The sequence below is a fragment of the Adiantum capillus-veneris genome, chromosome 16, assembly GCF_014529385.1.
Source record: "Adiantum capillus-veneris isolate H3 chromosome 16, ASM1452938v2, whole genome shotgun sequence".
NCBI classification, from domain to species: domain Eukaryota; kingdom Viridiplantae; phylum Streptophyta; class Polypodiopsida; order Polypodiales; family Pteridaceae; genus Adiantum; species Adiantum capillus-veneris.
In genome coordinates, this window is record NC_140946.1 from 91981227 (window position 1) to 91995216 (window position 13990).

Below are 13990 nucleotides of genomic sequence, written 5' to 3' on the forward strand. Positions count from 1 at the left end.
GATAGCATATTAAGGTACTACTAGACTAACACCGTTCAGAATGGTGTATGGTACTAAAGTTGTAGTGCCTATGGAATTTGTGATTCTCAGTCTAAGGATGGCAGTTGAGTATGGATTGGATTTCAATCACAATATTAAACATAGACTGGAGGAATTGGCACAGCTGGATGAGTTAAGACAACGTGCTATGCTGAAATAGTAGATTGTTCAGCAAAGAAGGAAGCACTGGCATGATAGACGAATCAAAGTTAGGGAGTTCTAGAAGGGTAACTTGGTTCTGCTCTATCAATCCAAACTGGACCCTAAGAAACCAAATTTAAAGATAGCTTGGGCTGGTTCGTATAAAGTCGATTGGGTGTTTTCCAATGGCACAATAAGGTTGAAGGATTTATCTGGATTACTGCCGCGCCAGGTGTTTGTAATGGGGCCAAGATCAAGATATATTATTCTAATGAGAAAGAGACTGCCAGAGAAGAAGATACTGGCATTCTGGGAAATGACGGCCGGGAAAATTCAGAATCACCCATTCTAAACCTCTTCCATGTACAACGAGTACCAGAGCCAGTCATGGTGTCAGAAAAGTTTCAGTACGACAAAACATTGCCAGTGGTAGAAACAGTAGAGTATCCAAGCCAGTACCAATTTTTATGGGGAAAAGGGTCAATGGGACTGCATGTGTTAATCATTAAAAGGAACATGGGGAGTATTAGCCAATGCATATGTGCCATGTTGCTGACGGTGCACAAAACTCTAGGAACAATAAATAGTGGAGCTTTTATGGCACGAACGCGTATAACAATAAGGTGAGTGGGAATTCTTCCTCACAAATCTCCTGCACCACGCCTGCCTGTTGTTACACACTCGCGATTGCCAAGCTTTGAGGCTTCTTCACTACAACCACAAACCTCCTCGTCCGAAGAATGTGTCGATCACTGTCCGTCCCTACCTGACGCACCTGGCTATGGATTTGACTATCCAAGTAAGTCTTCTTCCCCTATCGACTTACCGTCCTCATAGTGCATGGGTAGAAGAAAAATGTCGGAGAAGATGTAGTATACCATAAATGAAACTTCAGCAATCATCACCTCTCTTAAAGCTTCTCTACCACTTATTCCCCATAGCAAGATACAAAGGTATGTGTTCATTGAGCAAGCCAAAGTGGTGCTGCGACTATGGGACTTGCATGTGGTGGTGCAAGCTACAAAAATAAACTTTGACACGACCATAATCAAGCAGGTTCTTGATTCCTTCAATGCCAAGGATGGTAGTGCTGTTTTCAATGGTATGAAAGTCACAATAACTCCTGACAATATTGCTTATGCTTTCAAAATGCCCAATGAGCCAAATCCGACCACATCGTCAGCAGAACAAATAAGTTTGGCTCTGAAAGAGGATGAAGCGGCCAAGAAGAAATGGAAGGCTAGTGCACAAGGGGTCCCAATAGCAGGATTGGAAATCCCCTCAGCCTACAAATTTGTTGCTGAGGCCATTAGCCTAAAGAATAACCCTACCTATGTGTCAGAAAAGTTATTTGCTATGCTACTTGCAAAAAGATTAGACGTTAGAGCTAAAATCAACTTATGTCAGATCTTATCTCATAATGTGCTCCAGCAGACTGCTAAGCTGAAATCTTAGAATATATTCAAAGCTTGGTATGTCTGGCAATTTTTGTACTCGACAACTACTCTAGATGCTCATTATCAGGTACGGATGGCTTGGAGTCAGAGGCCCATCCCAGAGAGACTAACAATGTTGAGCTCTCTTCAAATGAAGAGGCTCTAGGAAATCAATTGGCTCTAACTGGACAAAAGAGGAAGGCCACACAGGTGGAAGCCAGTGGTTCAAAGAAACCAAGGATTATGTTGGCCAAAAGCACCGCTTTATTAAAACAACTGGAGAGTCAGGTTAAGTCTCTGCCTCCTAGTAAACTTTCAGCAGGCCAAACTTCAGCCACACTTGAAGAACAGACTCTAGCACGGACCAGTGCGCTGGGAAAGGCCAACAAGAAGAGCAGACTCCAGTAGACACCAGTGCTGGAAAAGACCAGCAAGGAATGTCCAGTGCTGAACAGCTGGCAGTTCATACTGACAAGGGAAAGGGTATAGAACCTGCCAGTCCAGCCAAAAAAATTCTTTTCAATGAATTGGCTTCATCCCTAGCCAAAAAGGACAGATTGCAGTAGTTATAGAATCACCTTCTCAAAGGACAACTAATTCTTCAGAAACCTGACTTCACAACATTACCTTACGTGGCTCATGTTACGGTTTATGAGCCTATTCACTCTAAACCGGCAACAACAATAGATGGTTGCTTGATGCTTTTTCAATCATCATGGAACACAATTGTCAATGCCTTGGGACAAATGATGGATGTATCAGCTTCCACTAATGAAGTGTCTAGGTTAAAAGAAGAATTGGGAAGCAACCAACAACAAGTTCAGAAATTGAAGCACGATATAGGGGCACAATCTCTGAGGCATAGTATAGCTAAAAACTAGTCAGTCAGAACAATTACGTAACTACAAGCGAAGCTGTCCAAGCTTGAAACAGAGAATAGGTAGTTAACTAAAGACAAGGTAGAAGATGTGAGAAATGCTGACAAATTTCAGACTATGCTGAGAATGAAGAGGGTAGATTACAATGCACTGCTGACTAACCACACTGCATTGAAGGCTTCTCTAACACAGCGGTATATATATAATAACCTGGCTGACATTCTGAGTCCAGAGGGCAATGTCACTCTGAATATGGATAATCTGAAGGCACTTATGAAGACCATGCAGAGTGATTTGAAAGACAAGATTTCTGAATACAACATTGCTTTAGCAAATTAAGCTGTCCTAGATTATATTGATAAGCAGAATGATCCTGATGAGGATTTTGAGAAAGCAGAAGAACGGGATCAGGAAGGGGAGGATGACGCAACAGATAAACCTGATGATGATGATAATACTCCTCCTTCCCCATCTATAGGCTCTGGTGCTGGTGGATCGGCTGCCATAGAGGGGACAATTAGCCCAACATGGACCAACTAGACCAGCAGTCGAGGGACAAGCGGTCTGATGATCAACAACTAGACAATGGACAGACGGACAACATTGGAAGTTCTCCAGTACACCAATCATAGTGCAATCTAGACGGCAAAGGAAAAGCCAAAGCTATGGATGAGTCCTTAAAGGGTGATGAACAACATTCATTGCATCTTATCACGCTCAATAAGAGATTAAGACATCAACAAGATCCTATTACTTGGATGTATTTGGAGGATGATGTTCTTATCTCTGATCTTGAACGCTTTCAAAGGCTATATGTTGGAGCCAGAGAAATGATTTAGCATTGGAAATCAGCTGCCTTCCGCAATCAAGAATTGTGCCAATTGCTTGTACATCCCAAAAAAATCCAGCTTGCTGGAAAGGGTACTTGAGTGGGCACTGACTTTTGATGATAGGATAGTCAATCCACACTATAGTCCACTGCAGACCGACATTCTCTAGCCCTTGAACTAGATCTACTGCTTGGAACAGGCCTACATATAAGTGCATGAAAGAAGTGAGAAATCAACTGAAAGAAATTTTACTTCAAATGAAAATTTCCAAAGGAGTTTTGGACCAGAGGGTGCATGCTATTATTGAAGATCATATGGTTTTTGTAAGTTAAAAAAAGAAAGTGCTATAATACCACAATCTTATCATGCCCTTCATTTATAACACTATAAGTAGCTCAAGTCAATTTTGAAAAATCACCCATACACACTTACAATGGGCAATATAGATAGTAATATGGGTGAGGATACATGCTCCTCTTCCTCATTTCCTACGAGCAAGAATAAGGAGAAGACGAAAAAGAGAAAAAAGGATGAGTAGAAGACCATAGAGGAGGAAGAGGAAGTAGAAGAGAAGGTAGAGGCATACTTTGAGGTGATTTTCATCATCTCAACTCTTAGGCCCTCCAGGTGCAGATCTAGAAGATGGCATAGATTATTCTTTGGGGCTTGACATGCTAATTTCAACAAAATTAGCATGTAGATCTAGAAGATGGCATAGATTATGCTTTGGGGCTTGACATGCTAATTCCAACAGAATTAGATGGGACTAAACATGCAGAGATATATCCAAGGACTGCCACAGTTGCAACAAAAATTGAAAGGCTATATTGGAAGCTACACTTGACTTGGAGACAATGAAATTATATAAAAATGGAAGCCTTTGGTTAAATTTACTTGTATTTACTTAATTTATAATCAAAATGTTTGATTTTACAAGGGATTTATAGCTATAAAAAATGTTGATTTTCAAAATGGAATATTGTAAATTCTTTACAAAATGTTATGTGCTCTTTGTAAAATGTTCCACATCATATCTATTTTGAGTTGTTCTGCAACATGCCTACAAATTTTTTAGAAAGGAAGCCTAAGAATTGCTACAATGAGTGCCTTTTGTGCTCTCCTAATATCTCTGAAGCATATCAGTCTTTGCAAAACATCTTCTCTTGTCTAAAAGAGAATGAAGTGGAATCTTGGTATCAATTCCTTCCTTAAGAGATAGATTTTTAGGTGCAAGATTTTCTTTTTGCTTTGAGCTCTTTTCTTGTTTTTCTTTTGATTCATCATGTAGCTCCTCCTTCTTCATCTTCTCTTTAGGACCTTCCTAGTAGTTGCTTGGTCCTTGCCAGTTGTTAATGACTTTCCCTCCCTATAGCATCAACCATAGTATAAGTAAAAAGAAGCATATAATTTAGAAAAATAATTGTCTTTCATATACAGATATAGAAGATGGTGAATATCGTCCAAATTTATTATCAGTTTAAAGATTGATTTTAGCAAAGGATATCCCTTATCCATAACCCTTTGTAAGTGGCATGGAAAGCATGGTTGTAAGCTTATGATCAAAGACATTACATTTTGACTCTTTTTTACTCTTATTCCAATAGAGGAAGGAGAGTCCAAATCTCTCCAAATCACATCACCTGTGAATGTCCAATATGTGGAGGAAACACTTGAAGATTTCAGAGAGGAAATGGAGAGGCTTCAAAGCAAAGAGATCTTCGATGTTGTAGTATTCAAGGCAGTGAACATCACCAAGGTGGAGGAGCCCACATCCATATTATAGAGGAAGAGCTTGATCCCTTTGTATGCATAGAAACCATGCCCACCTACAAGACAAACAATAAGGAGTATTTGCTACTACATGATATACAAAACCTCTTTGATCTAAGAGAGGACTATTGCCTTGCTATTCTAGCAGAGTGGACATAGCATGATAAAGACTTTGTGGACTACGATATACCATGCCCATTATCATTACTTGATACAGAATTTGAAAAGTTTTTTGATCAGTCCCATGTTGGAGAGCATGTACTAAAAGTTGCTCAAAGCTATGAAGAGCAACGGCTTCCCATAGACGAGGAGTTCCAACAAATTCAAAAAACATTGAAGCTTAAACACATGGGCAAAGAAGATCCAAGAGAGAGAAAACAGAATAAACCAAGTTTTTCATTGAACTTTGGAAAGAGCACCTTTTTGAAGATGATACAAATCCTAAGGTAAAATGGAAAAATAGAATTTGTGCAAGCACATTATTTAGGCCAATGGAACTTCATTTCTTTTAACTGATTTGAGGGGTTTTTTGCACATATTGATATTGTAGATGTTGATAAGTTAGGGAAGGGCTCCAAGAATTTGGATCTAAAGAGGGATCAAAGTTTGGGCCATTACATTGTGAAACTCAACAAGGAGACAATAGCTATTTACCATATGAATCTTTCCCAATCACCCACTCTCCCATACTTGCACTAGTGGCTCTGTCAAGGGTGGTAGGTGCACATCCAATAAGACTTGGAGTGGAAAAAATCATACTTCTTGAGAATCAAGAAGCCATTAGAGTTTTTGGACTTGCTCCAAGATTTATGGGCTCAAGAAGTGCATACTTTGGCCCTATGGCCAGTTATGTCTTTGCCTCTTCTGGTGACATAGGCAGGCATATGCAGGCCACAATTTTCTCCCACCCTTACTACACAAATGCCCAAATGCAATTTCAACTAGATAGGTGTGATTCTTACCTCAAGGTGACTCTTGGTACAAAGATTAGTAAAAAATTCCCCTTTTAGCAAAAAATCAAGAAATAATCGTGATTTTTCTTTACTCTTGCTTTTGGCCTCCTTTTGCAATTATGGTTAACTCCAAGGTATTTTATTCTGCTTCAAAATTATACTTACCAATTTTCACTCTACTTGGGCAACTGATTTGACCACAATCTCAATTTTAGCATTTTTTTGAGTGATAAAGTCCACTTTTGATGTTACACTCACTTTGGATGCACCAATTCACTTTTCATAGGATGGCTGGATGTCTTGGACTAAGTTGAATGCATGACCCAAATCTTGGAAACTTTTGAGCTATAAATCTGAAAAAGGAGAGAAAATTGTGATTTTTTCCAGGGATCACTCAAAAATGCACTTTTTTGCCTTTTTCTAGGTCTATGGCTTTTATACCACTATTTTAATCACAACTACTAGCTTGCAACTAATCTTCATACATGTGCTAAGTCAAGCAAGTCAAACACACATGTTAAATTGAAGGTACAAAATTGTCTCTAGCTTAGCTCTGCAAGAAAAAATCACGATTTTTTCTCACAAAGATTGATGACCAACTTTTTGTAAAATCTGATTGTGGTTGTGCATTCTCACACTCTAGTACGTGCAATCCATGCCCTAAGCCAATTTTGCAAAGATGCACTATCTTTCCTTGGACTTTCACCAAGTTAAAATCCAAACAAAATAAATATCTTTTCAGTAACATGCAGTTCCGGGATGATGAGAGTACTTGTGGAAACTTGTCTACTTACCTAAAACAAAAGAAATAAATAAACAAACGACTCCATACATGAACTCTGATTTTTTTTTTGTTTCTTTCATTTTTCAGCTTAGTGCAAGTTTAGTGGTTCTAACAGCCAACAAAACTTTGTAACAAGCTTTCCTACCTACTCACAATATTCTACTCTATCTCTTTATCACTTTTGCAGTGAGAATATCACCTTCGTGAATACGCCAAGATGATCAAGGATACCTCAACCTCCACTCCTACTCTATCTTATCCTACTTACCCTATCTTAGGCAAATCTGTTGGGTTTTTATGTGTCCACACTAGTCTAGGTACTCGATCCCTGACAACCGCACCAATGTCTTGGGACCAACGGTCAACACCTATGACTAAACTGTCAACCTTGGGCCCTAGAGCATGCAAATCCTACAATCTCATTGCATGCATGCTCAACATACGAATCTACTCAACCCCACTAGCTGCCTCAACAACGCTCAAAATTGTCCATACATCATGCCTTATCCACGTTCCCCTTTGATCGGAATTCTCTGTACACTTATGCCAAGCTCTACCCACTCACAGCCACTACTACTCTTCCCTCAACCTAAATGTTTTCTCGAGTCCACGTCCAAGGCTCTAGGCATGCTATTATAGCCTACACACCTCCACTTCCTATGCCAAGGTAGCACCGTCGTTGGTCATGTGTGTGTGTGTGTGTGTGTGTGTGTGTGTGTGTGTGTGGGAGTGTGTGGTGGCTAGGCAATGAAGTTGAGTCGAGCGAGCACCAATGGGAGACCAAGAAAAATGAATTGTGCAAGAAAAAGGGAGGTTGCGCCAAAAGAATTTGCATAACTCTCCTTCTAGACTTAGTGACTCGTCACTCAATCATCTCTTGATCTAGACTCATGCACACACACAAACACTCTCTCTCTCTCTCTCTCTCTCTCATATCTTGCACAATGCTTCCCCTCCTCTATAGATTTGCATTTCTTGCTGGACATTTACTCTCTCTCTCTCTCTCTCTCTCTCTCTCTCTCATATCTCCTACGCAATGTTTCCCCTCCTCTACACAACCTGCATTGCTTGTTGGACATTTATTTTTTGTGTGTGTGCGTGTGTGTGTTAGTTCCTTGGGCTCGTTGGACATTTGTTTTGTGTGTGTGTGTGTGTGTTAGTTCCTCGGGCTTGTATTGTGTCTTCACCTTCTTCTCCCACTACAAGTTGCTCATTTGGTGGCCCTGTGTGTGTGTGTGTGTGTGTGTGTGTGTGTGTTAGTTCCTTGGGCTTGTATTGTGTCTTCACCTTCTTCTCCCACTACAAGTTGCTCATTTGGTGGCCCTGTATTCATGAGATACATCATGTTGACAACATGATGGTGGTGAGAAGAGAAGGAGCGAAGAGGGAGAGGTTGGGGGGGCATGGGGTTGAGCTCGTTTTAGAAACCTTTCCTCGTTCCTCTTTGTGGGGAGAAGATTAAGGGTGAGGGGGGACTTGAAACGTCACCCACGTCTATGCGAGGTTGAAATTAGTGGCCTTTCAAACTCACATAATGCATTCCTTGGCAAAAGGAGAAATGTCTCCCTACCTACCTGCCTAAGGGAAAGCAACAAAAAAAAAAAAAAAAAAAAAACTTCATGATACTAACGGAGCACCCTCATACAAGCCTCTATTGTCCAACTTCTCTAAGATCTAAAGCACAAAAAAGGGTTTGCTAGAGCAAGGCTCGATGGGTGTCATATAGCCTGCAAGGCCAGGGAGCTGGGTTGTCAAAGTATGTGATGCAGTAGGGTGGGGCATCGTCGAGGCTTGTTGAAGAAGGTGGCTAGGGAGCCTCTGGATGGTGGCCGTCTCTATTGTGAGCGGTCGGGCAGATCCATGTCCTCCTGTTGCATTTTTCCATCGCCTGTCTCTCTCTTTTTGGAACGGGGGGAGCCGCTCCTCCTTGCTCTATGAAGAGTAGTAATGATGGCCATGGCTTCTTGTCCGCCTGGTGGTTTGTCCTCGGGGCGACATTGGCTGATCGTGGTAGTGTCAGCCTATGTCATGGCAGCCCCTCGTCAACGTTTGATAGTGCTTGGCCCACTTGTAACGACCTCGTACGATTGTCTCTCCTTCTTGGTAGTGTGTGGTGTGGACGGATTTGGTGGAAACCTCTTGGTGATGGCTCTCATGTCTTTGTCTCTAATGGTATCCGTGGATCATGTTGAGCACGGATCTTGACGTAAGTTTTTTGGATTTTATATATATTGTGGGTTTTGAAAAAAAAAGAAGTTATAAAGGACAATGAAGTGCATAATGCCACATGGCTTCCCTTGAGACCTTGTGGGATTTTTCCTCTTAGGTTTTCTCAGGTTTTTTTTCAAAAGATCGAATTGTGCTCGGCCTGCCAAGGTTTTATGGTCATGGTAGAGAGAGAGAGAGAGAGAGAGAGAGAGAGAGAGTCCTCTTCCCCTTGTAAGCACGCTATTAGTTTCATTAGATTCAATGACTATGCAACTATTGGGGTTGCCCAATTAATGTATTGTGTAGCCCCTCAACTCTCCAACCTTCCTCGCCTAGGCCTCTATGTAGCTCTTTTTGACCCATCTAAGGGTCACCCATTCATGTCCAGGCATGGTACAATTGCTTCCTTGGTCCATGTCCACCCTCACCTTTAAGTGCCACGGGGTCCCAAAGCATGGGATCAATGGCTCTTGTGCAAAATCAAAGACGCGTGCAAATCTCGATCGTCGACGGATAAAAATTAAACTCGGGATTTCGAGTTTAATTTTTATGGTGGGGTCCACAAAAATTAAACTCGGGATCTCGAGTTTAGTTTTAATGTCAAGATCCCGAGTTTACCTTCAAATAGATGTGAAATCACATCTATTTCAACGAAACGCACGCGGGAATGTTGGTCAAGGCGTGTGTCCCTCAAGCTGATGATGAGGGTTCAAAATCTGGCTGGGAAAGCGAGGCGTCTCGAGATTAGTTTTTCGAAATCTAAAATCGAGATCTCGAGTTTAGATTTTAATCGATCAACGATCCAAATCGATCGCCATCTCGCTTTTCAATTGGGACCATTGATCTCATGCTTTGGGACCTCGTGGCACTTAAAGAGGAGGCACTCCCACCGACTATGTCACCTAAGAGGCTACTGACAATCTATTCAAGAGGCTATTGAGCATTGTTGTGACGATGATAGATTCAATGACATTACTTAAGTCTTTTCTTTCGATGAATAGGAGCATTTCCACGCTTATCTCTACTCACATTTATTTTTTGGTAGCAAGTTGTACCTCTCCTTCTCTTTTTTGGCTTGCTAAAAGCCTTAATATTCATGGGTGAAGGTAGTATTTATATGGGTGAAGATCTTTCGCTTCTCATTGTTTGACATGTGTCCCTAAAGATAGCTTTAAAAGTCTCTAAGAAAAAGAAATCATGTCAATTCAATTCTCACTTTGTTTGACATGTGTCCCTAAAGATAGCTTTGAAAGTTTTGAAAGTCTCTAAGAAAAAGAAATCATGTCAATTCAATTCTCACTTTGTTTGACATGTGTCCCTAAAGATAGCTTTGAAAGTTTTGAAGAAAAAGAAATCATGTCATTTCAAATGCTATTTTTCAAAGTGCATCCATTTTCCTTGGGCATGCTGAAAAAGTAGGCTTTAGAGAACAAAATGTCAAAGAGTGAATTCATACGAATTTGATCCATGATGTGAAGTATTTGATTCAATAAATTTTTTAAATATTTTAATTTTTGAAAAGTCTTTCATTTTAGGACTTCACAACGATTTATTTTATTAAATTATTTTACTATTCTTTATGTTTATTAAATCTATCTTTTTTATAAAAACATTAAAATATACGTTTGTTTTAGTTTTTTAATGTGTTTTTTATTTTTTTATTTTTTTTAAAATTTTTTTTAATTTTATTTGGTTTTCAAATGATAATGTACAATGTGCACTTTTCACCTTATTATTTAAGTGAAATTTTTTTAATATATAAACTATTCATGATTATGTATGTATAATCTATACTATTATATTGGAGGGAGGGATTCCGATCCCCCTCCCCGGGGACATGTGTTGACAACAAGTTGATCCGGCTAGTGTGGCATGTTGCCTCGTCGATACACAAAGAGAGAGAGAGAGAGAGAGAGAGAGAGAGAGAGAGAGAGGTCACGTCGAAGGCTGCTTGCAGTACTAGTGGATGTTTAATGTATGTATAATGAATGATATAATATATATTTTTATTTTGTTTTCAAATGATAATGGACAATGTGCATATTTCACCTTATTAGTTAAATGGGGTCTTTTCTAATATATAAACCAATTGTGATTATGTATGTGTAATAGATAATATAATTTTATATATAAAAAAAAATCCATGTGATTGTAAAAACTCATTTAAACTTACTCTCCATAAACAACAACCCACCCCCAATGCCTAATTATACTAATTTGCTTCGTAGAGTTGCTAGTGATGGGCCATTTAGAGAGGCAATTCTATCCTTTGGCCAATTTTTATCAAGGGGATGGCTCTCGATTAGTTTTTCTAGATTTTCATACCTCTTGCCAAGTAAATGAGCATTAAGCTTTCTATATATGAAGCCCTCTAGGATCATTCATCGAATGGCAATGCACTTGTTGGGGCTGCCCACTCGTTGTATTGTGTAGCCCCTCAACTCTCCAACCTTCCTTGCCTAGGCCTCTACACAGCTCTATTTCGCCCACCTAAGGGTCACCATCCATGTCCGTGTACGGTACGACTGCTTCCTTTGTCCACACCCACTAATTACATCACCTAAGAGGCTACTTACGACCTCTGTTGAGCGTTGCTACGACAACAATAATTTTAACATTTCTTTCTTCTATAGATTATTGAAGTCTTTTTTTTTTAAATAAAAGAATTTCCACGCTTGTTTGTGATGTCTACTCACATTTATTCTCTCCCTCTCTTTTTCTTTCGGATCATGTTCTCTCTTGAGTTTATGGTATGGGGTTTTAATGGCTAACTGTACTAAATTGCTTCGCAGAGTTGCTAGTCATGGACCATTTAGAGGGACAATTGTATCCTTTGGCCATTGTTTTAAAAGTGACTCTAACGAGCTTAATTGAAATTAGTCACAAAATGTAATAAGTAGGGTGGCACGCATGTCCGGTTTGGGCGAATCTGCCAAGATGTTGTAGGAGTTGAAAAAGGAAAGTGCAAGTGTTAGCAGGTGGCGTGAAGGGAAACGGGACAATCGTCGGCATAACGTCCAGCTGGCGGCGAAATGCTGTGGGACAAGCATTTTTAAATGTTCTTACACCTTGTATGCAACAAGGTCGATGTGTCACAGAGAAGCGCTGAAGCTAATTGGTAAACTTGAGAGCTTTCTGTGTGTTTTTGTATCAACTGTCAAGTTTCTCCTCCTGTTTTGTTAAAGACTAGTTGTGTTGTGCTGCGAGCGTCTGACAAGCTCCACGCATTTTTTAGTTGACACTCATGCTGTGATTTGATATGTTCTTGCATCGATGCTTGGCAAGATGCAGTAGCTTGTGCTGGTGCTGATTGCTTAGTTGTTCTTGTTCTATTGCGAGCCTTTGCCAGCAGGCTGCATTCATTTTTTGCTTGAATGTCCTGTTGCAATTCAATGTCTTGTTGCTTCTGTGCGTGAAAGCATGGAGTAGCAGTATCTTAGGCTTGTAGTGATTCCCTGCAGTAGACGAATGACGAGATTGAAAGCAAAAGCTCATTTGAAAGGAGATGCGGCTGAGCCAAGCTATGCAAGGAGGAAGGAAAGGCATGCTAGAATCATGGAGATTAGCTGACTATCTCGGTTGGAGGTGATGACATAGATGTGTCGCTATTGTCTACAATGCAATCGTTCCTCGACAACGAGACTGTAGCTGGGCTATGTGCAGTTGAGAGGGGTGGGGATCTGTTGCATTTGTACTTTCAAATGATCATCTGATTGTGGACGAGCTCATTGGTTTTTGCAAACAAAAAAATCAAGGAGTACCTAGGTTGGGATAAAGATTCTCTAGCTGGAGCCATGGTCCTCTGTCGCGGTTTGAAACAACGGAATATGCATACGTTTGAGGGATGCTTGGCTATTGTCTGAAGGATCACGGGCATGCGCACTTTCAAATGGTTGTGCAGAATATCGACTAGATGAGATAAATAGGGGGTTTGAGCTCTATAGTTTGTATGGCGGTGATGAGTTGAAAAAGAAGGTTTGTTTGACACCAGTTAATATTTTTGATAGAGAATTTATGTTCTGGGAGTATAAGTTGATGCATCCACTAGGTAGCGACTTTTTTGTCGACATTGCATAAGATGTTGAAAACGGGGAGATACTACCCCTCGTCACCTTGGGTGACACCATATCAAAGCCGAGGGATGGAGCTAGGGAAGACGAAGGCACTTTGGAGGTGTATGGTGCACCCATCAACGACAACATACCAAAATGTCGTTAGCGTATTTATAAACAATCAAAATATATACGAGTATACATCCACGCACTGATTGGTTTCTGTCGCAATGGCGAGATGTCCAAAGGTACGTTATTGAATACATGTAAAAGTAATCTGAGCTACATTGTTAACTGAGCCGACGTCAGTTAATAGAAGCTGCTAATGACAAGACGTACGGATGCACAACGAAGATGAATATGAAGAAGCAGTGAAGATTAGAGTTACACACTTTTCACATTTTTCTAAAATGGCCATGTATTGTAATTTCTCGATTTAATTAGCTATTGTGATTATTGTAACGTGTTACGGGCTCAATAAGAGTTCCAAGATGTAAAGCATAGGTGACTTAGTGTACCTGGGTTGCAGATACAATAAGTGTGGAGCCCCAAAGGTCTTGGGCGTCGGACATTAAACACATTTTAGACCTTGACTAAGGTATGAAAGCCAATTTTGTAAAGTTTTGATTAAGTTTTGGATAATAAAAACAACATGAGCTAACGGCGCTCACTTCTCTCTTTCTCGCGCTTCCTACTCCCTTCCCAATTATCACATTGCAGTCGCGTTTGTTGCGTTGCAACCGTAGGTAAGAGCTCTACGCATTGCGTAAGCATTTCATGGTAATCCGTAGCTTTTGGCGTCGTCGACCCGTGACCTAATTTCATCATAAATAGGAATTTAAGCTTCAAAATCATAAAATAAGCATAGGCGGGATATTGGGGCATCATTGCTAAGCATT

General features: G+C 40.3%; 1 pseudogene; it reads left to right on the forward strand.

Annotated features, from left to right (window-relative positions):
- The first annotated feature begins 2611 nt into the window (after positions 1 to 2611).
- Positions 2612 to 13361, forward strand: LOC147439457 (uncharacterized; annotated as a pseudogene).
- The last annotated feature ends 629 nt before the right edge of the window (positions 13362 to 13990 follow it).